Source organism: Podarcis erhardii (genome assembly GCF_964252035.2).
Source record: "Podarcis erhardii genome assembly, chromosome: 9".
Taxonomy (NCBI): Eukaryota; Metazoa; Chordata; class Lepidosauria; order Squamata; family Lacertidae; genus Podarcis; species Podarcis erhardii.
In genome coordinates this window covers 26,920,335-26,947,564 of record NC_138512.1, presented here as the reverse complement: position 1 = coordinate 26,947,564, position 27,230 = coordinate 26,920,335, and the positions used below count along the sequence as shown (strand labels likewise).

Genomic DNA, 27,230 nt, shown 5'->3' with positions numbered 1-27,230 from the left:
TAATGCACTTTTAGCCCAATATATGCATTTTTGTACACATTGCTTGGGTGGAAAACTGCATTGCAAAGTTCAACGAAGTGCCAATTTCAAAGAATAGCTACATTTTGGTTCACATATTTTACTAGAAAGTGTGGACTAGGTATGTTCACCTTTAGGCATAAATGAAATCAAATTTCTCCCCCCACCCCTAAACTGGAGATTGCATACCCCTCAATTGTCCCAATTTAAGCAGGACACCCCACAGTTATAGAAGCCACCCCTGCTTCGGATTGGATCCTGGAATGTCCCTTTTTTGGTGCTGTGGCACCTGTGAAAAGAGGTTGTAAAGAAGCTTGTGATAATGACAACAACAAGGAGGAGAGAAAGGAGCCCATTCACATTTCCCAAGGTGTAAGGGGAGGGGGAGAGGGGAGGGGTGGAAGAAGTTGGGTGATGGTAACGCGGTTGTGCAGTGGAGTCACACATCTCTGGGCAGAAGATGGAGGAGGAGGCAGTAACAGCACTAGTAGTCAAGCCAGGCTGCTAAGGTCACAAGATACAGCATCACCCACCACTGCAAGCCTCATCACACGCCACGGTATCGCCTCCTCCCTTCCCCCCTTTACACACAAGGGGATGGTGGCAGCGAGTTTGAAAGCGGACAAGGTGTTGAGAAGAGAGTGTGGGAGAAGGTCAGGGACTGGGTAGAGTAGGAAACTGCCTCCGCCTCCTCCTGAACCTTCCAGAGAAGAGGAAGACAGTATAGATTTACAGCAGTGGTTTGAGGGACGGCATAGCTCAGAGGCAGAGGAGGAGAGAAGCTGGGAAATAATGGGAGAGGAGCAGGAAGAAGAATCAGAATCACCAGGGGAGAGACAGCTGACAGACTCAGTGTCTTTAGAAAGCATGCCAGATCCGCCCCCTTCTTCCAGAACCTGGCGGGCTTTCTGCCTCTCCTACCCTCCTCTCAACACGCTCCTGCCTAGCTTATCAACAGAGAGCTCAGAGGCAGAAGTCACAGATAAGCCACTATAGGGATGATGTATAATAGGAGAGATGGAAGGGGTGGGGCTCCACTCAGAACAACGCCTTTACTACGAGAGAAGCTTTTCCAATCCTCTCTCTGTGAATATTGAATAAAAGACCTTGGTAAGAACTCTCCTTGTTATCTCATTCTTGGCTGCCTTCTATGGGAGGGATCGGATTCCGTAATGCCTGACACAGAAGGAATCCCAGCGCTACACCAGAAAAAATGGCCAGATTAAGTCTCTCTCTTTTTTAAAAAAACATTTTTTTTAAAAAAAGGCCAATCATATCGCATTATTTCAAATCACATTAATTCCAAATTATACAGCCAAATTTTTCAATTTTGTTGGGGGTACCCATACATCAAGCTCCGGACGAGGATCCAAACATCACTTCTATTACTGCTTTAATTAAACAGTTCTATCCAGTTCTATCCAGATAGTCTCTTTTTTACTTTCTTCATCTTCTTCTTGTTGTCATATATTCCTTTCTTTGCGATCTCTGATAATCTTCACAGGCAGGTTAAAAACAAACATCGTCTGTGTGGGTTTTACGCACTCCACCAGTCATATCTCATAAGGGACAGCCGCCATTCCACTCCTCCTTCGAAAGTTTATCTTCGGTCTGCCCTTTAGTTTTCCCAGGCGTGTAAAATATCCCCTAGAGGGCTCTGCCAGGTTAAAGATCAAATTCCGAACATCATTCACTTTCAAATAGTCCTGGTTCTCCTCCCCCCGTCTTTCTTAAACAAGCCTGTCTTACGAGACGCCATTTTAAAACTGCGTCATAAAATTTTTCCATTCTCCGATCTTTACCAATCCTCTCTTCATTCATCATTAATTCATCCCACACAGTTTTTAGATTCCTGCTTGTGTAATAAAATACGGCGGTTCTTTTTTCTTTGGGGTGGAGGGTTATTTATACTCAAATAAGACAAAGAAAAGTTTTTTCCTCCACCCCACCTTCTTAGCTCCAAACATACCCATCTCTTAATGGCGTTTCATCTCTTGATTTATTTGTCTTCGCCCGCCGCTCCGATCCCAGAGATCCATTAATCAGCAGTCTTATCTCCCGACCTTTGCTTGACGTATGTACTTTAACATCTTCCAATTATATATTTCCAATTATATTTTCGAGTTAAAGCAAACCAGCACACGCAGATTGGAGACGGCGTCCGGAAAGAGCCGACTTTCACCGAGGGCTGGGCCAAGTGACCGGGGCACCCCCTTCTCTCGAATCCGGGGATGCATTGTGGCCACCGCTGGCAAGGCAGTCCCCCCCCCACATCCTTGGGGTGGGGAGACTGCATACTTCCCATAGCAGCCTCTTAATTACCTCGTGTGGGTCAGAGAGATGTTATTGTCGGCCATCTTCCAATGCTCCACCTGGTGGCCCCCCTTCAGATTAAGTCTCTCTTAGGGACGCGGGTGGCGCTGTGGGTTAAACCTTGCCGATCAGAAGGTCGGCGGTTCGAATCCCCACGACGGGGTGAGTTCCCCTTGCTCGGTCCCTGCTTCTGCCAACCTAGCAGTTCGAAAGCACGTCAAAGTGCAAGTAGATAAATAGGTACCGCTCCGGCGGGAAGGTAAATGGCGTTTCCGTATGCTGCTGCGGTTCGCCAGAAGCAGCTTAGTCATGCTGGCCACATGACCTGGAAGCTGTACGCTGGCTCCCTTGGCCAATAAAGCGAGATGAGCGCCACAACCCCAGAGTCAGTCACGACTGGACCTAACAGTCAGGGGTCCCTTTACCTTCGCCTTTACCTTTACGTCTCTCTTGGTCCACACCTCCCATTGTGGTTTTATTTTCATTCATGATTGGGGGGTTCTTTCTGTTGCCACTGCCGTGTTCTCTTTCTCTCTCATAGGTTTGGTCTAGGGAAGGAAGAAACATCCCTCCCCCCACTCCTGCCCCACACGTACCTTCTGTCTGACGTTGCTCTTGAAATCCTTCCTCTAGTCTGCAAAGGGAAATGTTTTCTGCCTCTCCTACCCTCCTCTCAACACACTCCAGCCTAGCTTAATAACAACAATAACACATTGGAGAGTGTTTAAATTCTCTCTTGCGCAGGGGTGGAGTGGGGGTGGCTCACTCTTTCCTCATCCCTTCAGGTTGAGACTAAGCATAATTGGCCCCACATAACATAACGCATGTCTCAATTTTAATTGGCAGAATGTTGGAAAGTATGGTCTTCGGCACTTACATTAAATTCACTTGTTAAAAACAACAATGCTGTTTGCTCTGTCAGTCAACAAACACTTTTAATGGAGATTTCACATCTGTATAATCTGCAATGACAAAATTGCATGCTTTCAATTATTCAGTGTAATTATTTCAAGCAGAGCCTTGTTTTCCCTGAGGGCCCCTTTGTTGGTTTTGATTTTCAGATATCCTGCAGCAGGTACAGAAAGACCCAGTATAGAAAAGGATTTTGCACTGGCCCACCCCCTCATCCACATGAAAAATCCAAGACAGCACTGTAATTTTATTGTATTTTTTTCATTTGTCCCATATCAATTATCTGACATCAGTTTTGAAAAATGAAGTCCAGACCTTGTAAATGTGAAAGACAGTACAGAGCTGTATATTAAGTGCAATGTTTTATCAAACCACAAAACGTGTTTGTTTCTGAAATGAAGCCATAAATATTAAGAAACTAGAAACATTCAGAAAACTGGTGGTTATACCCAACACTAGTCATACTCAGAGTACAAAATTAAAATCAATAGATTTAAGTCAGCCAGGATAGCTCGAATTGGTCAGTGTGCTGATAACACCAAGGTTGCAGGTTCAATCCTCATATGAGACAGCTACATATTCCTGCATTGCAGGGAGCTGGACTAGATGTTCTTCAGGGTCCCTTCCAACTCTACAGTTCTGTGAGTCTATGATTCTATGAACTTCATTTATTTAGATCTGTTGATTTCCATGGATTTACACAGAGTATGACTTTGGATATCACCCAAATTGTTTTATAAAACCAGCCGCTGATGGAAGACTTAGACCATTGCATTTGAGTAAGAACATGTGGCAATTCTGTGGCAGTTGCATGTGCATGTTCTTCTTGTCAAAATACCTACAGTTCTCAAAAAACCAAAAATATGGTGTATTTTTTTTCTGGATAAAATTTGCAAATCATATTTTTACTCCTAAAGCTACTCAGCATTTAAAATTATACAGTCACTTGCATGGCAGATTTAGAACTGCATTACATGAACAAGAAACAGCAGCATCCAGCTAAAAGCAAGGAACATGTACAAATATACAGCTTGTAAGTTTTCTTCTCCAGCAAAATGCCTGCCTAAATAAAGACATTTTCATCTGGCAGTAGAAAATATACAAATTGAGAGATGTACTGAATCACCCTTGTAAAGCAGTTTTATACAAGCAAGATTACCTACTCCCTCCGCTTGGGAGCAAACCTATCGCCCATTCTGTTAGTACAGAACAGATCCAGAAAAAGCCATTGGTCACCACTTGCCTTTAGGCAAATGCTGAAACTCCAGGTGGTGACCTGCTCAGAGAAGCCATTCCTGTCTCTTTAAATGGTGAGGACTGGCTTGGCCCAAGACATTTTGCTACCCGAGAAAAAACAGTGGTATAGCAATCAATCCTTCTTCCCAGGAGGAACTCTGGGAATTGTAGTTCTGTGGGAAGAATAACTGGTCTCTCCAAACAAACTAGGATACTTTGGGGGAAGCCCTGACTGTTAAAGTGATGTAAGAGTGCTTTAAATGTACGATGTAGATGGGCCTCCCAAAATCAGCTACTTGATGCAGTTCACTTTGCAATCATCTTCCTGGTATCATCTTCCTGGTCAGAGAGCCAAGTGGAAAGGCATTTTGATGGCTCTCTCAAGTTGAATGCCTAGAAACAACAGATAAATTGTTTCTTAAAACACATCAAATATGTGACAAGAGGTGGAGAGACAGCAATTAGGTAGTGTGATTATTTACTTCTGCAACTACTTAACTCAGCAGGAGAACAGTAGCGCCTTGCTTTTTAAAAACAAAAACAAAAAACAATTTTATCCTTTAAAACAAAGACAAAAACCTCCACTCCATCTTGCACATGCAGAAATTCTCCATATGGTGAAGCAGATGAGAGTCCCTTCAGGATATTCACATACATTTCAAATGAAATATTTTCAGAAACAAATGCATTATTTTCTGGTTTTTAAGTCTTCAAGTTTTCCCAGTGTTTCTCTGTGTTATTAGTTGCCATTTTCTCTCGCTCTCCCCCCACTGTGCTTTCCATTTCTCTCTCTCTCTCTCTCTTGATGACAGACGTGAACAGTCGTTTCACTTAACACAGCATTGTTGCAGCATTTGTAAAATTTGAAATGAAATGCAATGGCAGGTGGCGGTGGGGGTGGGGGTGGGGACTTCAGAGAAAGACAATAAAATCTGGGCCTGCTGGTTTGTCATTGCCTATCAGAGTATCATTCAGATCTGCAAATGTTTTATACTTCTTTACTACACAGGGAAACATCCTCACAGGCTGTGAGCAACAGCACTGGAGTACTGCAAGTTAGGAACAGGGTATAGCTGGGCATCTAATGAGACTGAAACTTACAGGAAAATTGTTTGAGCAGCTCTGGGCAGGGAAATTGTGAAGGCAAGCAGATGGAGACTGATGAAGCTGCAGGGAGACTGGATCACCTTGCAGACAAAGCCAGTGCCATGTCTGAATTAAGGAATTAAAATGGGGGTTGGGCTTTATTAAATCCACATACCCCAAAATGTCACTCTCACACACACACCCAATTTTAGCTTTGTTTAGCTCCCCTTTCTTCCCTTCCAGTCATAGTAGCTAAAGGGACCATCGCAAAAAGCTGCCTCCTCGGTCTTGTTCTAATTTGAAGGCTGGACCAAAATCCAGCTGTTGCCCAGATACAGGCCTGCTCCATAAGCCTTTATGGCCAGACAAAGGAGTATACCAAAGAGCTACATTGGATCCTGGAAGCTGTAGGATAGTTGCTTAACTCTAATTAATGCATGAAGAGGTTAATACCATAGAGTAAGCTGTCCTGTCGGGCTTAGCTAAGTTACTCCCTTGGGAGGAAGTCTAGTCTATTGTTCCTTCAGTCTACCATTTGAACTCAGAAATGTAAAGAGTTCTTAGCTGGTAGCTCCAGGCTCAGACCACATGGCTTTCTTACAAAGCCAAACTAGTGTTGCTATACAAGTAATTTAGGAGTTTTCACCACTTTGGAACTAACCCAAGCTTTGTTGCCTGTGATTTCTGAATGCCGTATGTAAAAGGTCATGAATCTGACCTTTAAAGAGTTTGTAAGTAAACCATTTTAACTTACCAAACGTGTGGACTTTTTCTATGTTAGGGGAAGTGGGAAGCTTTGGAAGGAATTCACAAGGGCATATTTTAAAGGTGTAACAGCCTATATTTCCACACTTTACTTTGTTGCATGGTTTGTGATTTTGAATTTCTGCTGGGGTTCTCCCACCAAAGAGTACTTGTCCCGCACCTAGATCTTAACAGCCAGGGAATTCTCTTTTTATACTTTCTTTCCCAACCAACAGAATCACCTTTTGGCCCTGGTGAGTGAAGCTACATGGGAGGATAATGTCATTGTTTAATGCCTGAGTGATTCACCACAGGGAGAAGCTGAATGAAGATCAGGAAGCCCTGTGGTTCTAGTTTTGTCACTCTAGACCAGTGTGCGTTCTTCAAACTTGGGTCCCCAACCATCATTGCACTTCAACTCCCATCATTCACAGGCAGTTTAGCTGATAGGTCAGGGTGATAGAAGTTGCTAGGGACCTAAGTTTGAAGGGCACTGCTCTAGACAATCAGGAAACTGAAAGTAGATCAAATGCTTCCAGAAAACTGCAAATGCCTATGATGTGTGTGTGTGTGTGTTTTACTAGTCCTATACTTCTTAAGTCCCCACCCTATCCTGCCAGTTTTTCTTGTTAGCTATATCCAAAAACACCATCAGGTTTCATGAAGTACCGTATTTCTGAGCTGTCAAATTAGGTTCCATGAGTTATCCTCCATTTGGAAGGTCACTGGCTCACATTTACAGTTCAGACATATGGATCGGTCCACCTATATAACATCAGTCATTATCTTTGCTCCTATGTTCACTTATCTTCAAAAATATCCCTGTGAGGTAGAGGAGTATCCATAATAACCCATAATTTACAACTGAGGAAATGAAGCAACTGGAAGTCACAAATGAGATCTGCAGATAATGGAATGAAATCTTGTGTGGCACAGTTCAATGCTTTGCCTACAAAACTATTCATCTTTTTTTGCCCTTTAGGTACAATCTTAAAATGATGAAATTATAGTCTTTACCTTGGTCTTCCTTCTAGGAGGATATAGTCATCATTAAGTGCAAATAAAGTTCAGTCCAGGTATTTCATTGTCCACTAAATCCAAATACAAAAAAACTTCAATAGTTCAATTCACACACACACACACACACACACACACACACATATATATATATATATGTTCACTGCTACGTAACACGAGGCAATTTGAGGTGACCCTGTCCTTGTCATTTTATTCTGTCACTGTAATTTGTTTCTTTTCTGCCTGCCCCATTGTACTGTTGGAATCCATAAACGTGACTGATAATGTTTTCTGTGGGTTGCTTTGCATGTAATTCACAAGCACAGGAGGGAGGCAGACACTCAGTTTTACATACATCTTGCCATGATGAGCAGAGGTGTCATCTTTTGCTTTTTGCAGAAACCCTCACACTTTGAGCTGAATCCCTCTGAGCATTTGCAAAGTTCTTTTTTCCCTGTGAAGGGAATGCCCCTTGTTGGTGGTGTGCTATAGAATCTTGCATTCAGCTGCAACTCAGCTACATTCTGCCTGCCCAGGCTGGAAGTTGCCTCATAAGCACTGTGATATCTAAGATGAGGAGGCAGGCCATTAGTTGACTATGGGGAAAACGCCTGGGATCCACTTTGGGCTGCGTGAATCAGTTAGAAAGCAACTGATGATTTACTGCTGGCAACCAGAATGTTCTCAGAAGACAGTCCCAAACTTGTAATTTGGGGAACAGCCATTTTGTCGGTTTCCAAAGATGGGGGCAAGGTCTCCTCCCATTGCCGTGCCTCCTCCCATTGATGTGTGCTGCACACATGATGTCACAGGCATGTGATGTGCATGACACATGCAATGCAATGTTGCCCCCCCCCATATTCAGCCCAGTACAATGCCTCTGGACATGGACAAAATGCTAACCAAAGGAGCACCTTCCAGCTCATTCCTCCATGCCTAATTTCTATCTCCTGAAACGGCTTTTCTTTTTCAGAAACGGAGTCCCATCTGTCTTTTATTTGTCTGTGCATAATGTGCAGTTAAACCCGCACCCTCCCCAAAGTGATTGCTAAAGTTTATTGTGTGCGTTTTTTAAAAAATGGAAAAAGAGAGCAAGAAGAGTAAACAAACGTTTAAAAGTCTAGTTGCATAGAGAAAGATCTTTATGGTTTGTCGCCTACATCAATTTCTTCTCTCAAAGCATATCAATCAACTATGTGGATTTGGCTCTCGCTCTCCAGCCTTCCCCTCCCTTCTCTTTTCTCTCTTATACCTCAAATGATCTGGCAAGAAAAATGATCAGAAAGTGATTGTCTGAAATACTTTGTCTGAACATTTGGGAAAGTGCCTCACTTCAGAGGGATGACTGAATGGTTGGTGTATACTGAAGAGATGTTGTTATTTTTCAGAGCTGGTTCACTTTGCCATCATTTTCATTACTATTCTGGGAGACACTAAGATTCATTAAAAACAGGTAAGTAAAGGAAATAATCCATCTCTGCCACAGTTGCTGCCTCCTCCTCTTCTTCAGTGCCGTGTGCTTAATTTTACTAACAATTCTGGAATTGGATAGGTTGGGTGGCAACTGATATGGAATAAAAATCGTATCAGCATATGCCTGAAAAACCAACACTTTTCTTAGGCATTGTATTAAAGGCCACATTTACATTTGTGGTAATTTGCTCGAAAGCAGCAAAGTACATAGTTGCAGACTATGCATCGTTGTGCACACAATGATGAGCATCAGTGATTTCCCAAGGGGGAACCATCCCTGCAACCATTCCAAAATGTAAAAGAATCTATGGTATCTATGGTACAACAAGGTTAAAGCCTATAGAGCATTCAAAAATCATATTGTCAGGAAAGCGGTGTTTAATGTCTGGACAAGATACAAAGACCTTTTGGAAAGCAAGACCCCAAGGTGGTTGTCACCTTTGGAAGCTAAGGCTCTGAAAAGACTCAATATGGAGGCCAAGTGGCCGAAATATTGGGAGATATTAGAACAAGAAGGAGACACATTGAAATTGCAGAGTTTCGAGAAACTAAAAGATAAAGTGCGAGATTGCCTTCATTATTATCAAATAAGAGAGGCCTATAATTTGGATAAAAAATTGGGCTTCCAGGTGGAAAAATCGAAACTGGAAACAGAACTGTTAGAACCTAAAACTAAGATTCTTTCAAGAATGTATAACTTGCTGTTGAAATGGAATACTCAGGATGAAACAGTTAAATCAGCTATGATTAAATGGGCACAGGACATAGGTCATAACATTTTGTTTGCTGACTGGGAAAAGTTGTGGACCACCGGTATGAAGTTTACGGCATGTAATGCCTTAAGAGAGAATATTATGAAAATGATTTATAGGTGGTACATGACTCCAGTCAAGCTTGCTAAAATTTATCACCTGCCTGACAACAAATGTTGGAAATGTAAAGAAACTGAGGGTACATTCTTTCACCTTTGGTGGACATGCCCGAAGATTAAGGCTTTCTGGGAGATGATATATAATGAACTGAAAAAGGTATTTAAATATACCTTCCTTAAGAAACCAGAGGCCTTTCTCCTGGGCATAGTCGGCCAATTGGTGTTAAAGAAAGATAGAACGTTTTTTATGTATGCAACAACAGCAGCAAGAATACTCATCGCAAAGTACTGGAAGACACAAGATTTGCCCACCTTGGAAGAATGGCAGATGCAAGTAATAGACTACATGGAATTGGCAGAAATGACTGGCAGAATCCGAGACCTAGGAGAAGAAGCGGTGGAAGAGGACTGGAAGAAGTTTAAGATTTATTTGCAGAAATACTGCAAAGTTTATGAATGCTAAAATGATGTTGGATATAAAAATAATATGTCATTAGTGATACAGTGTTAAAAAGTAGGCAAAAATGTAATAGAAAAAGGGTGAAAGATTGAAGTTATATTATGTCAAAAGTAAACAATATGTTAAAGGTGTTTAAATATAAGGAGGAAAGATCAGAGACATAATAGAAGTGATTTTAATAATTAGAATTGAGTTTCGAAAGAGGGTAAGGATTTGCTGTATCTGATTGGACAAAGAGGAACACAAAAAAGGGAGGCGTGAGGAAGTCAAGAAAGAAAGTTTTGTAAACATGAATTTAAAAATTGGAGTTTTTATTTTCAATTTGTTTTCTTTTTTTGATGTATGTTGGTGATTGGTTTTGCTGTTTTGTATTTCTTTGACATTTCTTCTTTTTTTCTGTAAAAACAAATAAATATATTTTTTAAAAAAACAAAACAAAGTGTAAAAGAATCCCTGTCTGCAAAAACCTAACAGAGAAGCATCTAAACTGCAAGCCTCTTACCAAGAAGTAAGCCACACCGCCGGAGCCCTATTTCTGTTCTTATCCTGAAGCAAAGTTCTTAACCTGAAGCACTATTTCTGGGTTAGCGGAGTGTGTAACCTGAAGCGCAGCAGCAGTGGGAGGCCCCATTAGCTAAAGTGGTGCTTCAGGTTAAGAACAGTTTCAGGTTAGGAATGGACCTCCGGAATGAATTAAGTACATAACCAGAGGTACCACTGTAATATGTTAGGCATTCGTTTCTCCAGCAGCCCCGTGGAAATTTCAAGAGCACAATAGATGCATAGAATCATCCAGACTTTAAATGTTGTAGCACTTTGAAAAGCAATTTGAGGGAAAATGGTCGGGAGTAAACCACATAGGTGAAAAATAAAAGCACTCCAAAATCGATCTTGACTCAGTAAGGTACCCATTGCTAACGAGCAAGAACTGGCATTGCATTGCTGATGTAGAGAGCATGCCTGGAACAAGCAACCCGGAATGGGGCTGTTTTAGCAGTTGAGCTACCAAGGCACTAGAAAAGGCAGTAAACGAAGAATTCCAGTAATTTAATCTGAAAGATATAAATCACGAGCAACCAGCTCTCCACAGCCCTAATGGAGAGAAATCTCCACAATCTAGCAAGGTTTCAATGATAAAAGGCTATTTTCAGACACAGAACTCTACAAGAAACAATTCACCGTCAGGGAAAGATAGCTCCCTAGGTGCCAGTTTCAAGCAGAACTGGAGGTCACTAAAGGTCAGAAAATAGAACTTGCAGTACTTGGGAAATTTAGGGTGCCAGGCCGCAAGTATCCCAACTTGCCAAGTTTCAGCTCTATGTGGGTTTAGAAACATTTCTGATTTAATGCCTGCCAGGTAAGAGGGAAAAGACCTGGATATCTTAGATTTCGAAAGGGAGTCATAATGGTTTTGTTGGCACAAAGAAATAAAAGCCGACATCACAATTATGAAAAATATTTGGCAGCGCAAGTTAGAAAGTGATGGTCAATATAAGGATTCCTATGGCACTTCAGAGGGAAATTAAAGAAACTAATAATATCAAGCAGACATTCTCTTGCAATGCCTGGGAGTAAGGATGTGGAGGGTGGAATTCAATTCAGTTCACATTTGAAGATGAGCCAGTCTAAAGGGCACAATATGAAACAAGACACACTTTACGAAACGCAGTCATTCTTTGAAATTCACACTGCTCTGAATTTTTAAAATCCAGTTCTCCAGCTAAGTTATTTGTAAAAACTTGTATATAGCAGGGATAAGCACGCATAGACATTTATGAAAGAAAATAGCATATAAAATGCATTATATGAGGTAAAATTGCTTATAAAAATATGTATATTAGGAGAAATTTGCTGAAAATTGTTCATGAAAACTTTTTTTTAAAAAGGCAGACTGATGAGGAAATGTGGAGAACTGAATTTAAGAATTGGGGGGGGGGGATGAAAAACTGAGAGAAACAGAAACTAATTCACCAAACCCACAAACCAGCATGCCCAAACCATGTTGTTGTTTTAGAGCGCCTTCTTCTCTCCCTGACACCTGAAGCTAATCTATAAGCTGGCAGTTGGTTTTGGTATATCTTTACCAATGAACTTCATTGTATTGCTTCCTGCTGTTTTATTCATCTGATTGCATTTATTCATTCATTCATTCATTCATTCATTCATTCATTCCATATTATATTTTTTAAATCCAAATATTTTTAGACAGGCAGACCCCAAAGTGGCTTAAAGTATTTTTTAAAAAATCAATAAAAATTAAATGATGAGTAAAGAGCTAAAACTCTATGAAGAACGTCCCACTGTTCAATGGAACTTGCTCCCAGGTAAGTTTGTAGAGAGCTTCATGTCTAAGAGACTTCATGGCAGGAAAAAAAATGCTCAGCCAGGCTAAAGGCATGCCAAACCACAAACATTTATGCAATTTTAGGAAAAGGCCATTCAAGAAACGACCATGGTGTGTGTGTGTGTATGTTTGTCCCATTTCAAGCTGCCTTGAAAGGCAGCATAATAATATTCAAAAAAAGTAAATCAAATTTTATAAGAAAAATATGCCAAATAAACAAATGAAATAAACATGAAATGGTCACAGATCTCTTAGTTCACGTTCCTTGGGCAATAGTTTCAACATTTCTATCTTCAAGGACATATAATAATTCAATAATAATAATAATAATGCTTATAATGGGAGCTCATGTGGCAGACTCTATTTCTAGAAGTGTGAACTAGGAAGTTTCCGGTTTAAATCCTGCTTTGGCTGTTAGGCAGCCTACTGCCTGCTTCTTAAAAATGGTTGGAGAATTCTCACGGCTGCAGCTGGTGCGAGGAGAAGGTAGCTCAGCCTTTTATTGCCACCTAGGCAAAAGACAGTCAAATCATAAAGCCTGAAAGCAGCCCCTTTGTTGTTAAGGAGTCCCTTTGATGCCATTTACTCATACACTTAAAACACCTTAGTACACAATCTGTATAGCTTTCGAAGCATACAAAGTATTTCCCGCGTCTGCTTTGATCCACCAGCAAATATTGTCTCCCTCCCAAGAAAGACCATTTTCTTTGACTGCTTTGTTGTTCAATTCTATATATGTGTGTGTGTGTGTGTGTGTGTGTGTGTGTGTGTATAAAGGGGGGGCGGAGTACCAGAAACAACCAGCAAAACCCATTACAGCATTTCCATCAACTTCCTGAGAAAATCAAGTGTAATTAAAAAAGAGAGAAAGAAATTTGTCATTTTCTTTCCTTTCCCTGGTATTCTAACAGCATGCAGCACTGCCAAGATGACTATGTGGGGGGGACTTAAGATTGGAACGGCTGGTTTTCCCCCCATGGATATTTTCACTGTTTGCATACATTTCTCCCATTTCATGGCAGATTGTCCTGTGATGGTGTACATCTGTTGCCGCAGCATGCCAGCATCCTTCTCAAGATTCATAAGGACACGGTCCCTAACATATCCCCAGCCTTCTGCCTATCAGACAGCTCTGATTAGAATTGTCGCAGAAGGAATCCGACAATATGGCTGTGGTCTGTTCCTGGAGAAATGTACACTAGACAGCAGGAAGTAGGAGGGGGATGTGTCATATGGTACGGCACGCCTGCTGATACCCAATGTGAAGTAAAACAAATAAGCACGTTGGCAAATGGTACATAGTCAGTAGGAGGCATTCCTGAGGAGAAGCCATTTCCTTTTTGACAATTAGAAGCAACATCATCCTACAGGAGCCATCCTGTTTTCTTTTGTCCTTACGAAAGGATAAAGAGAATGTCAGCTCTGAAAAGCTCTACAATGCTATGCAGGGAAATCATTGTATATCAAGCTTGCGTTCTTCTTCCCCCCATTATATTCAACCATCTTTCAAGATTTGTATTAGGACCCGACAAAATCTCTGTCTGCTTTGAACACAAATGAGTAGAACACAATAGAGGATTCCTTAGCATCCATTACAGTCTTGCAAAGTGAAGTGTGAACCAAGCAAAAGTTTGAAGTACAACATGTTTACTTGGAAGCAAGCCTTGCTGGTAGGAACATTTGCCGGAAGAGGCACCAGCTTCTCAAGATGATTGAGGGAGTCCGATGTGGTGTCCTGATGTCTCACTCACATCACACAATGCGGCAAGAAGCCCTCTGAACGTTGAGGGGGCCAGACCCCCTCAGAAAGAACCATAGAGGGGCCAAAGTACTTCAGCCCTCAGGAGCTCGCGTTTATGTACCCCAGTGATATAAACTGTGCACAAGGTCACTGTTTCTGATTTCCACTGCATGCAGCAAGAAGTGCCAGATTCAAAGGCCTCCGAAGGAGATCTCAAAAGTACCTGTGGGGGAGAAGCAAACCTTTCGATGAAGGCAGGAATTCTGAAATATACAACACGGGTTTTAAGGATTTTAGTTTTGTCCGTTTGTCAAGAGGTTGCCGGTTAGACTGCTCAAGGCAGCAAAATGTCTTGGGTCAGTGTTGTGACCCCGTTCCAAACTGAGGCAGGGGCAAAAACATATGAACAACTGATCCCTACAGGATCATGCCAAAGACATATCTGGTAAAGAATTCTGTTCTCACAGGGGCCACTCCTGACCCCCAGCGATCAGTTTTCAAAGGCATACTGGCTCCAAAAGTGGAGGTGGAACATAACCATCACGGAGGGCAGCCACTGATAGCCCTGTCCTCAGTCATGTTGCCTAATCCCCTTTTAAAGCCATCCAAGTTGGTAACCATCACTACATCTTGTGGAATCAAATTTGATACTTTAATTAAGTGCTGTGTGAAGAAGTATCTCTTTTTCTCTGCTCTGAATTTCCCAGCATTTAGCTTCCCTGGCTCATTGGTATTGCAGAAGAGAGAGAAACTCTCCATCCACTTTCCCTACACCATGCATAATTCCATACACCTCTGTCTTTTTTCTATTCTAAATTAGAAAGGCCCAAGTGCCATAACTATTTTTCTCATAGGGAAGCTGCTCCAGCTCCTTGATTTGGTTGTCCTTTTTTTGAGTTTTACAGAATCCTGCAGCAGCAACCAGATTGTACACTGCATTTCAGGTGTGGTCACACTGTAGTGTTAGATAATAATAATTATTATTAATATTACCATAATCATTTATATATTGATTACCTTCTAAGCCACTACCTTAAGGTGGTTTACATATGAGATACCGTACTTTTCGCCCTATAGGACGCACTTTTCCCCCTCCAAAAATGAAGGGGAAATGTGTGTGCGTCCTATGGGGCGAATGCAGGCTTTCGCTGAAGCCTGGAGAGCGAGAGGGGTCGGTGCTTCAGGAAGCTCTTCACAAGCCTGCATCCCGGGCTTCGTGAAGATATCGGGCAGCCCCACAAGCTCGGGGGACAGCGGGGAGGCGCAGCGCCGCCATCCCGCTGTTCCCTGACCTGGTTTGGATTCCCCGAACTGGTTTTAGGGGGGAAATAAAGGGGGGGAAATTCCTTTATTTCCCCCCCCAAAAAAAAACTATGTGCGTCCTATGGGCCGGTGCGCCCTATGGGATGAAAATACGGTAATTAAAAACAGTTTTAAAAATATAAAAACAACAAGTATATTTCAAATAAAACTATAGCCCTAACCAGTGGGGACTCATGGTAAAGACCTATTCAGCCAGCTGAGAAAGCCTGATATTGGCAGTTTTATTTCTGACCCCATTCCTAAGAGTACCTAGTATGGAATTTGCCTTTTTTACAGCTGCCATTTTGCTGAGCTAACCTATCACTACTCTGAGGCTGTATGGGATTAGGAGAAAACCATATTGACATTATTATTATTATTATTATTATTATTATTATTATTATTATTATACACCCCTTAGAACTGCTGGATAATAAATTGTAATATTGGCCAGCTTCATAGCACCACAGAAAGCAGTTCGGCAGATCCCTCTTCTGACTGGCTGTCCAGAGAGTCTGCTTGCAGGAGCTGCTGGTGTCTCACAAAGGCTATACAAAACAAGGAAGATGCCCCAACAAAGTCCACATGGCACCAATTTGGCTCAGCGGTTGTGCATTATTAATCAAATTCTGCCCACACATGCCAACATCCACTGGCATTCGCTTTGCTCTCAGGCGAGTTCCAAAGAAGTCAGGGTGCTGCACTTTATTCAATCTGAACACTTCCATGTTGCTTGTCACACTGAATGGAAGACAGATTCTTATACATTCTCTTTGGTACATGGAGACATTTGCTGTCAGGGAAAGAATGTCCTCATTACACGGCACTCTTCATGCTCGGACACCTCTTCATAACGGCTTGCTTTGGTTCTTGCTACTCTTTGCTATCAGGAATGAAACTAATCACTGTCTGAAGCCTGTTTAATGAGATCACATTCAGCTTTTCTGTGCTACTCTGCCTGCCATGCAGCCGAGAAGACATGACAGGGGTTGTTTATCTTTCAGTTCATTGACCACATGGAAAACAAGGCTCCCCACCCACCCACTTTCCCCACCACCTGGCAGCCGAAATGGGATACTGTAAGATGTTATGGCCAGAAAGCCATCTAGAAGACACAGAATGTTAAGGGTCGTCCCCCAACCCTAGAATTAAGAATCTTATTTAATGTGCACAGTATATTCTCTCTCTTTTTGTCAAATAATATTTATTAGTTTTCCAAATTTTTAACAAATCAATGCCAAATTCCATCAGATTTAACACAATTTTTCCAAAAAGTTGAGTTCCTTTTCTTTGTCCTAGATGTGCCCCTACTCTCCCCCATTGCTGCTTGACATTACATATTTATTTCTAATTCACATTTCATTTCTTATATTCAATTTACAATTATTAATTTTTTATTACTATTTTCCTTTCCCATTATCCATCAGCTGTTAATTTATCAATTCCCACTCGTATATTACAATGTAACAATATTATTGCCATATAACAATAACAGATTCCCTTTAAAAAACAAGAGGTTATACATCACAGTATATTCTTGTAAGGCACTGTCTTTCCAGATGTTGTTGGGCTACAACTCCCATCATTCTTGACTAGGGTTAGGGAAGAAAGTTGATTCAGTTTGTATCTAAATGCAGACCTTCCTAATTCACACTTTCCCAAACAATATGCAACTGAAACAGTGTAAGCCTTGAAAACTTGCAATTTCCAGAATCTTGAGAGTTCACTAATGTGCATATTAAGGTAAAGTGTGTGTTAAAATGCATGCACTGGTGTAACTGATATACAAAAAATCTATCACATTTGGGAGAATCAATTTTTTTTAAAAAAATGTATATTGGGCAAAATTTCATAGAAAAATGTGTACATTTGAAGAAAGGCACACTAAAACGCTCATGGATCTTCATTTAGACCAGGCTTCCTCAACCTCGGCCCTGCAGATGTTTTGAGACTAGAATTCCCATCATCCCTGACCACTGGTCCTGCTAGCTAGGGATCATGGGAGTTGTAGGTCAAAAACATCTGGAGGGCCAAGGGTGAGGAAGCCTGATGTAGACTTTTTTAAAAAAAACACTTCTTCTTCTTCTTCTTCTTCTTCTTCTTCTTCTTCTTCTTCTTCTTCTTCTTCTTCTTCTTTATATCCCGCCACCTGGCTGGGTTTCCCCAGCCACTCTAGGTGGCGTCCAACACAATATTAAGATATAGTAATGTATAAATGATGTGGAAATGTGGAAAAAATGTGTGGGAGGGATAGAAGCCCATGCAAACATTTGAAGCACCTGAGGAATTTTTTTTTGGGGGGGGGGTCTTAACACCTTTGTTTTGCCCTGGATGCTTTAACACTCGTTTCCAGACCAGTAGATTAATATACAGAGGAACGCTTGTTGGAACATCTGTAGCCTAAGTGGGAATCTTACATACCCTTCTGCTCCACCCTAGAAACTATTATAATATTGTCTGTTTTGTTGCACTTTGAAAACACCACAAGCCGCCTCGAGAACCTCAGTGAGTAGGCAGGGTATAAATACTCTGAAATAAATAAATTGCTGGCGTAATGTGAAGCAACTGATATGCATAAAACCAGAAAATACCAGTCCCACAAAGATGATATATATATAGGAACAGCTCGAGTTATTAACATGTCTCTGTCTATCCAAGATACAAAAGTAATTCCTGAATGGTAATTAAGCCTTTGAAAAGTATCCAATTAGTGTGGGGGGGAAAGTACTTTGGCTGCACAGCTCTCTGTCTAAATTGAGTTGATAGAACAATATTAAAGGCTTCTATTTCTTAGGCGTTGCAGGCTGAGCACACACCACTCTTTTCCGTTCCTGTTTATACTGCCTGCATAAGTATTTGCCATTATCAGAACCCAAACATATGAGGCACCTTAGGAAACTGGAGGAGGAGAGAATAACAATGAAGGCAACAGAATTGTATGCTAGAAGCCACAGCATCCACCAACAAACAAGAGACCACATTGCCAAGCACAACTCGGAAGGCCCATTTGCCTTTGGAAGGTTTCACAGGAAGTTCAAGATTCCTCTCTTACACAATTAAGTGTAAGTGCAATTAATTCAGAATGCGGCAGCTAGACTGGTGACTGGGAGTGGCCGCCGGGACCACACAACACCAGTTTTGAGAGATCTGCATTGGCTCCCAGTAAATGGCCTCGGTCCTGTACACCTGAAGGAGCGTCTCCACCACCATCGGTCAGCCCGGACACTGAGATCCAGCGCCGAGGGCCTTCTGGCGGTTCCCTCATTGCGAGAAGTGAGGTTACAGGGAACCAGACAGAGGGCCTTCTCGGTAGTGGTGCCCACCCTGTGGAACACCCTCCCTTCAGATGTGAAGGAAATAAGCAGCTATCCTATCTTTAAAAGACATCTGAAGGCAGCCCTGTTCAGGGAAGTTTTTAATATTTAACGCTGTATTGTTTTTAACACTCGATTGGGAGCCGCCCAGAGTGCCTGGGGAAACTCAGCCAGATGGGCGGGGTATAAATAATAAATTATTATTATTATTATTATTATTATTATTATTATTATTATTATTATTATTTAAGTCTCCAATAAAGCATTTCTCAACAACCTTCTGCCCATGGACCCTAGTAAGGAAGGACCACCTTGTAGCTTATACATTGGCCAGATCATTGTGGTCCTCTGGAGACATTGTCTCAGTTATATCATATTTGTTTAGTGTAAGGCAGGCCAAGACACTGGAAATTTGAAACCATGTTCCTGTTGAAATCAGTCAGGCACCTACAATTTGCCTGCTGGAAACATTTTTGGTATGTTGGAAACATTTTTGGTCTGCCAAAGGTTTTTTAGAGAAATCAGTGTTCGTCATTTGCTTTCCATTTTATGATAATTTTACAGTGTTTTAATGATTCCATGATATGCCCCACAGTATTTTTTTTATGTTAGCAGTTCATAAATATTTTTTAAAAATAAATAAATAGTTATACACAGGGCTAGAGTTGGCCATTATGTTTGGCAACAGTTCACATCGGGACCCCTTTCAAAGGTATATTTATCAGCATGATTGACACTGCATTCACAATTGTCCCCTCACCATTTCCACCCATGTGGTTTAGTGGAGGCAGGGGCACTGTAATGGAGGGAGTGTCCCAGATTCGGGACAGAAAAAGTTAGAGCGTATGACATTAGTTCAATCGCAGAGAAGCTATGAGAGAGAGAGAGAGAGAGAGAGAGAGAGAGAGAGAGAGAGAGGAAGGAAGGAAGGAAGGAAGGAAGGAAGGAAGGACGAACTTTTGCGGGAGAGTTGCAGGGAAATATGGCCTTGTACAATTAATATTCCCTTGTACAATTCTTTGCCTATGTTCTACCTTGGATGTGTTTGATTGGCCTTCGTTGGTTCAGTCTGCTACATGAGATGTGCATCACTGTTCACCTATTGTCCTAGGTTATCCAAGGGTCACAGCTGACAGATAATCAACACAGGGGTACATGATAAAGTGACATCTTATGCTGCATTGCTACAACCCTTGGGTCAAGGTATGCAGTTATATCTCTGCACCATGACTGCCAGACACAAGGGACTCCCTTGATTGATGATGGTGAGGCTTCATGCCACCAGAGTATATTACCAATCCAAATGATACTTGTGTATGTCTGTTCTAGCAGTGCAGCAAGAATTTAAAACCATAGTGAGGGGGCTTCTCTGGAGCAGTTTCACTGCATTGTAACCTGTATGTTCAAATGCTGCCCATGAGACTACTGCTACAGTGGTACCTCGGGTTACAAACACTTCAGGTTACAGACTCCACTAACCCGGAAGTAGTACCTCAGGTTAAGAACTTTACTTCAGGATGAGAACAGAAATCGAGCACCGGTGGCGTGGCAGGAGCGGGAGGCCCCATTAGCTAAACTGGTACCTCAGGTTAAGAACGGTTTCAAGTTAAGAACAGACCCCCCAGAATGAATTAAGTTCGTAACCAGAGGTACCACTGTATTTTCCCCCCCTCCACGTGTACATGTGTGTGCGTATGTAATTCTTCATGGAAGCATGAGAAAGTACTTGGAAGAACAGGGACAAATGAAGGCTTTATAATTAAAAAAAATTGTGCCAAGTTAAAGATTGCATAACAGACAAATTAAGACAGCTTGTCTATCAGACTCTCAACCAGACTATACAGAAATAAACAGCCTCAAGGGACATTTGGATAGGCTGCTTGACAAAAAATTGAAAGAAACTCAAACAAATGATGGTCGACAGGAAAAGAGGAGGAATGCAGTGACAGAATCCATGAGGGAAGCAAACTGGAGTGGAAAAACACATATCCACAATGAGAAGGATCCATGTGGAGTAAAAACACAATACCCTAACAATAGTGGACATCTAGCAATGGCTCTGCTAGCTATGAATATTCAATGAAATGTCAGTGATCAGATACTCATGACAGACAGTGGATGAAAGATGTTGTCTTCATGCTGTCTTTGCATGTCTTTGCTTTGGGTGAATTCAGCATCTTGTATTTTATTGTGTTACATTTGGAATTCTAAGGAAATCAAGTTGTAATGCAACAAATGTGAATTATAAGAAATGAAAGAAGCAATTAAAATACAATTAAAATAATACAGTACAGCACATTACAATTGCTATAACACAAGGAAAAATCATGAAGATCCTTAGCAATTTTCAAGTGGCCTGGGAGGAGAGGAGTTTGGGAACCACAAACAAGCAAACATGGAGGAACCACAACCACAAACATTTGGGAACCACAAACAAGCAAACATAGAGCGTGTCATCTGAACAATGACTCATAAAGTCTAGGACATAGCTTAGTTGCAGCTCATGGTTTGTCTAGCGAAAGCTAAACTATGAGACCCAGTTCAGACAACACTTAGTGCAGCAGTGCATTTAGAAGTCAGTGAGCATTCCGTTTACACTGAGCATGCTCAGTTCTCATTGGACTGTTTTGGGGAGTTTGCCTCCTTAGGGTTTTTCCTAAATATGTTTTTGAACATCTTCAAACCTTGGAAACCCCAGAATCTGCTGCTAATTCCTTCCAGGGGATGGTGCTGTTTCAGTTGCATAAATTCAAGTAACTAGGGTATAAGGTAAAGGTAAAGGACCCCTGGACAGTTAAGTCTAGTCAAAGGTGACTATGGGGTGCAGCGCTCATCTCTGCTTTCAGGCTGAGGGAGATGGTGTTTGTCCACAGAGCTCTTCTGAGTCATGTGGCCAGCATGACTAAACCTCTTCTGCCAGAGTGCATGGAAACGCTGTTTACCTTCCTGCTGTAGCAGTACCTATTTATCTGCTCACACTTTTGAACTGCTAGGTTGGCAGGAACTTGGACAAAGTAATGGGAACTTTACCTAGGTGTATGCAAGTGTATATAGTGCATAGTATACTGTAAATATAGGACATAGAAGCACCTTTTAATGTAACTGTGATTATCACACTGCCTGTAATGAGCCCTGATTCTTAAGCTATTGCCAATGTGCCAGTCACTGTCTTGCTATATTTAAAGATGTCATTGCACTGTAGACTATGCTGATTAGCAAGTGATGTGACATCAAAAATGCAGTCGACATTGTGGTTGGGAATAACATTACAAGATGTTGGATAGGTAGGCCTGAGGGCAGGCAGGCAGGCAGGCAAGAATTTCTGAGGAAGCCCATCTTCTCTGATATTTTATATGTGATACCTGACAGTTAAGTCTTGAAAGAAGCAGCTGGGAGAGCAGACATTAGCTGCTTGAAATGTTGTGTATTGAGCTGTGTAGACGCTAATCCAAAGTCATTTATAAACTTGTCTGTACCCTCACTTGCTTAAACGTTTCACCATGCAACAATTATTATTAATACGATCTCACCTGACAACTCAGTCATTATCGGTGCTTAACAACTGATTAGGTAGCTAATGTCTAGAGGCAAAATGATGGTCCATTAAAGTTCTGATGGAAAACATTAACACGACTTGTGATCTACACTTTGGAGTCTATTATTGTCGCCGGTGCATCTGTTAATATGGGAGTGGCAGCAATGAATATTAATGCAAGCATAATCACTTTATGATGGATGGCATTCCTAATAGGCCGCAGTCTGTTTGTGTAGGCATTGACCACAACAGAGGACCTCAGAATTAATTCTAGCAGCCCATCCTAAGTAATAAGTGGATGAAGTTCTCCAAGGTTAACAAGAAAGCACAACAAAGGCAGACAACACAGCACTCACCATCATTGCAAATCTGGACACAGACAGGTTTAAAAAAGTGAATCTCATGGGCCTGCAGTAAGGCTGAATGGATATAGAGAAGCACAAAACCCATTAAACTAGAAGATTTTGAATTGCATCACTGTGTGGCACTTGGTGCAAAATTAGCCCTGCTGAGCATTTTCAAGGATAACTTGAAGAGCATGACACATAAAAAGATCTTGTGGCTTTGCTTCTTAAGGCAACTAGAATGGAAATAGTGAGCAGCTGGAGAGCCACCCAGCTTCCTAGACATAATCATGGTACCAACAATTATGGAAATTTGCTTTGATGGACAAGTTACTGCATGAAATTCATTTAGCCAATGGTCTGGTATAGTGAAATTCCTTCAGGGAAAAGATAGTAGTCATTGATTTCACATCTTCTGCTAGACTTTTTAAAAATAAAACCCATAAATTGTTTTCGACCGATGTACTTAACTTTGTGGAGTTTTCATCTGTCCAGGGTGCTGATATGATATTTGAGCTGTCGCTGCGGATATTTAAGCACACAAGTTTGCTCTAGTGTGTTGCGATTAAGAACATAAGAAGTGCCCTGATGGATCAGACAAAAGCCCAAGATCTAATTCTCACTGGCTAACCAGATGTCCATTAAAAGCCCACAAGCAGGCCATGAGTGCAGCAGCACTCTCTCCATTTGTGACTCCCAGCAGCTATTTTTCATAGGCATACTGCCTCCAAAACAGAAAGCAGAAAATGATGATTATGGACAGCAGCAATTGATAGCCTTATTCTCCTTGAATTTCTCTAATCACCTTTTTAAAAGCATTCAGGTTTGGTAGCCTACATCTTGTGGGAGTGAAGTGTGTGAAGAAGTATTTCCTTATGTTTATCTTGAATCTTTCAAGATCTTCATTGGACAGCTCCAGGTTCTAGTATTATGAGAGGAGAGAAACTTCTCTCTTTCCACTTCCTTCATACCATACATAATCTTATACACCTCTCTCATTGGTTGCCCTTTTATGAATCTTTCCCAGCTCTAAGTATCCTTTCTCAGAAGAGATGACTAGAACTGTACACAGTATTCCACCCAAGTGGGGCCACACTACAGAGTCGAATAATGACGTTATGATATTGGCAGTTTTCTTTACAACCCATTTATTAATGATTTCCAACGTGGGATTCAAGTATTTTCCACAGCTGCCACAGAGCTAGCATTGAACTATCCTCCACAACCCTAAGGTCTCATTTCTGGCCAGTCATTGTCATTTCAGATCCTGTTAGCATATGTGTTTTTATGAGCAATTTTTGCTTAGGAATATATCACTTCACAATTCCTTACATTTTGAATTACATTTGCCCTTTTCAGGCCCATTCATCCATTTGTGGAGCTTCTTTAGGGGAGCCTCACAGTGCCTTTTTGTTATAACCAAGTTGCCTATTAGCAGCAAACTTGCCTACCACATGAAGTTAAAATATGCCCACCTATCCCTAGGATTACTCCACATCCTACATACGTCCCGTGGGAGAACTACCCATTTATTTCTCCTCTCCACTTCTTGTTTCTCAACAAGTTCCTATGTCACATAAGAGGACTCGTCTGCTAAGCTTCTTATGTAGCCTTTCATGAGAGACATATACAAAAGCTTTTTTGACCATCTAAGTACAATGTCAAGTGGAATACCTCTATATATGTTTGCTTTTTAAGCACCTATGTGACATCAGTGGCATAAAAATGTCCACTTGTGTTTCCCCTATTTCATCAGAATGTACCCTTTCTGCAGAAAACTCTTGTTGCCAAGTACGTTAGCATGGCTAACATAAGTTCATTCATTTCAATGGATCTTCTTCAAGTAAAACTTAGTTGGATGCAACCCTAAGCTCCTATCTGGAAGCAACCTCAGTCTGAAACTTCCAAAATTTGTGGCAACATTGGCACAAATATTTGACCCAAATATACCACAAGACTCCCAATAAGCAAAAAATAAAAATAAAAACTACAGGAGGACACAATTTTAAGAGCATGAGGAGGTATTTCTATCACTATCTCAACCTAACCTGGGGTTTCAGAATGTCTTATCAGACCAGGTGCAGAATTCCTTCATAGTAATAGCTTATAGCACTGGTTATTTAGAGATATAAAAAGCAACCTCATCAGATGATTGCAAATACATTTTTACAATTTAATCTGGAGAAGGCCTTTAAACCATGCTGTGTGCATCCCTCTCATACACACTGAAATTTGTTTCTCTCCCCCACAACCTGAAACCTAGATGATACATCAAAGTGCTGTTGGAGGCAACAGTCATAGTGTCAAAGGTGTAACAAGGCATTCTTCCGACAATGCCCATGCTCAAGATGGAGAAGGGGAAAGAGCACTTAAGAGGGGAAAAATAGAACAAAGCTTTCGAAAGCAAACAAAACATACAGAATATTGATTGAACTATCTGTAGGAGCATGTGCAGCATTTCAGGCTAATACTGTGCATGGGAAACAGATGAGCTCTGATGCAGGCAATGTTCTGTTCAATGAAATAGTGATATTTCTATGCTCTAAGTGGTATAATGACACTGTACATCACACTTCCATCATCTAATAGTGTCCCAGCTTAAGCTCATTCAGCCATTTGTCAAGGACTGACAACCTCATGAGCCACTCAGCTCTACTGATTCTGCTTCCATCACATCACATCCTTTCCTCCTGTTGCCTCTATATTTTTCAAACAGAAAGCTTATGAGTTAGTGCTTGCTCACGTATTTGGGTTAATGTAGTTTAAACACTTATTCAAACCAGTGGCATTTCTTATGTTTTAACAAGCCCTCATGGGGGCACTTTCCATGCACATATCATTGTGGTTTGAATATTTATTACAAGGTATGAACAAGAAGGAGAGGTGGTAGTGCAACTCCAGGAATTCCTAAATGAAACTGATTATTCACATCTGTAGTAAAGGTAGGCAAAGGTAAAGGACCCCTAGACGGTTAAGTCCAGTCAAAGGCGATTATGGGGCGTGGTGCTCATCTTGCTTTCAGGCCGAGGGAGCCGGTGTTTGTCCACAGACAGCTTTCTGGGACATGTGAACAGCATGACTAAGCCGCTTCTGGCGCAACGGAACACCGTGAGGGAAGCCAAAGCGCACAGAAATGCCGTTTACCTTCCCACCGCAATGGTACCTATTTAAGTACTTGCACTGGCATGCTTTTGAACTGCTAGGTTGGCAGAAGCTGGGACAGAGCAATCATCTGGCCTCACCATGCCTGATTTGGAAATAGAAACTAACTCTGTTGCCCTGGTAGAGGACCTAATCCAAAGAAATAAAGGGGAAGTGTTACCCTGATTATTCTGTAGCCCACAGTGATGTTTTATATAGTGGAACCTCAGTTTTCGAATGTAATCCAATCCAGAAGACCATTCAACTTCCGAAACATTCAAAAACAGAGGCTCAAAGGGCTATCGGCAAATTCAGTTGAGAAACACGTAGCGGAAGCCGTTCCAAATTCCAAGGCACAATAGAAAATGGAAGCAATTGCTTCTGGGTTTTCGGCGTTCGAGTTCCGAAACATTCGTCAACGGAGATGTTTGAGAACCAAGTTTCCACTGTACTATCAACCAGCATCAAGACCTTCTAGGTTCCTTGGTGGCGCTGGACATTAGGTAGGAGGCAAACAACTGCAGTGTAATGCTCTTGTCAGACAGCTCCTAGAAAGTGCTGCAGGTGAACTTCTGTTCTTGGGAGATCTTACTGGGGTTCTGCAAAATTTGATCTTCTTCTTCCCATGCAGTTTTCACATCTATATGGAATCCCTGGGAGAAGTTGTGCAATCCATCCATTCACTCGCAGTGCGCCATCCCCTCTCAACCTTCTCCCTCAGGTCTCCTCCATTTGCCTTTATTTCCCTGGGCCCATCTTGCTCCTAGTTCTGCTCCCCACTAACCTTGGCCAGCTATGGACTCTCCTTTGAGGGCAGAGCTACATGGGTAGGTACCTGCACTGCATAAATTTACCATTATGCCGCATCCAAAATCTTTAGGAACATAAAAAAGAAGAGCTGCTGGAACAGGATCTTGGAAGGATTTCTCTCTCACACACACTCTTTGATTCAATCTGTAGTGTGATTGAATCCAGCTTAGAGATGGAAAGAGGAAGAAAGTCCACTGCTAAGATTTTCCAGGAGATTGCTTTCACCCAGTAACTATTACAGCTGCCATTTGGTACAAGAGTTTGTAATCCTGTGACAGTGTTATAGAAAGGAATCCTGAGCTAAAGTTTTAACACCTCTGCCTAAGTCTTTCCCTAAGTCTAGGGAATAACTAGGGAATAACTTTCCCTAAGTCTAGGGAATAACTGGCTCCTTTGGCCTGAAAGCAGAGATGAGCTCCCACCCCCTACTAATAAATGGCTGTGCTTGCTTTGCATCCAGGCACATGTTAAAGCACCCTTTTAAACATATTTTATTTAAAAACTTTTCTAAATGAATCCATATTTTAAAATATCTAATGAACATACATAAATATGATGTGTCTTTTACT

At 41.5% G+C, this 27,230-nt stretch overlaps 1 long non-coding RNA gene across 1 annotated transcript in view; it reads right to left on the bottom strand.

Annotated features, from left to right (window-relative positions):
• Window positions 1-27,230, bottom strand: part of LOC309349736 — a 381,203-nt gene that overhangs the window by 112,071 nt on the left and 241,902 nt on the right. The window lies entirely within an intron of this gene.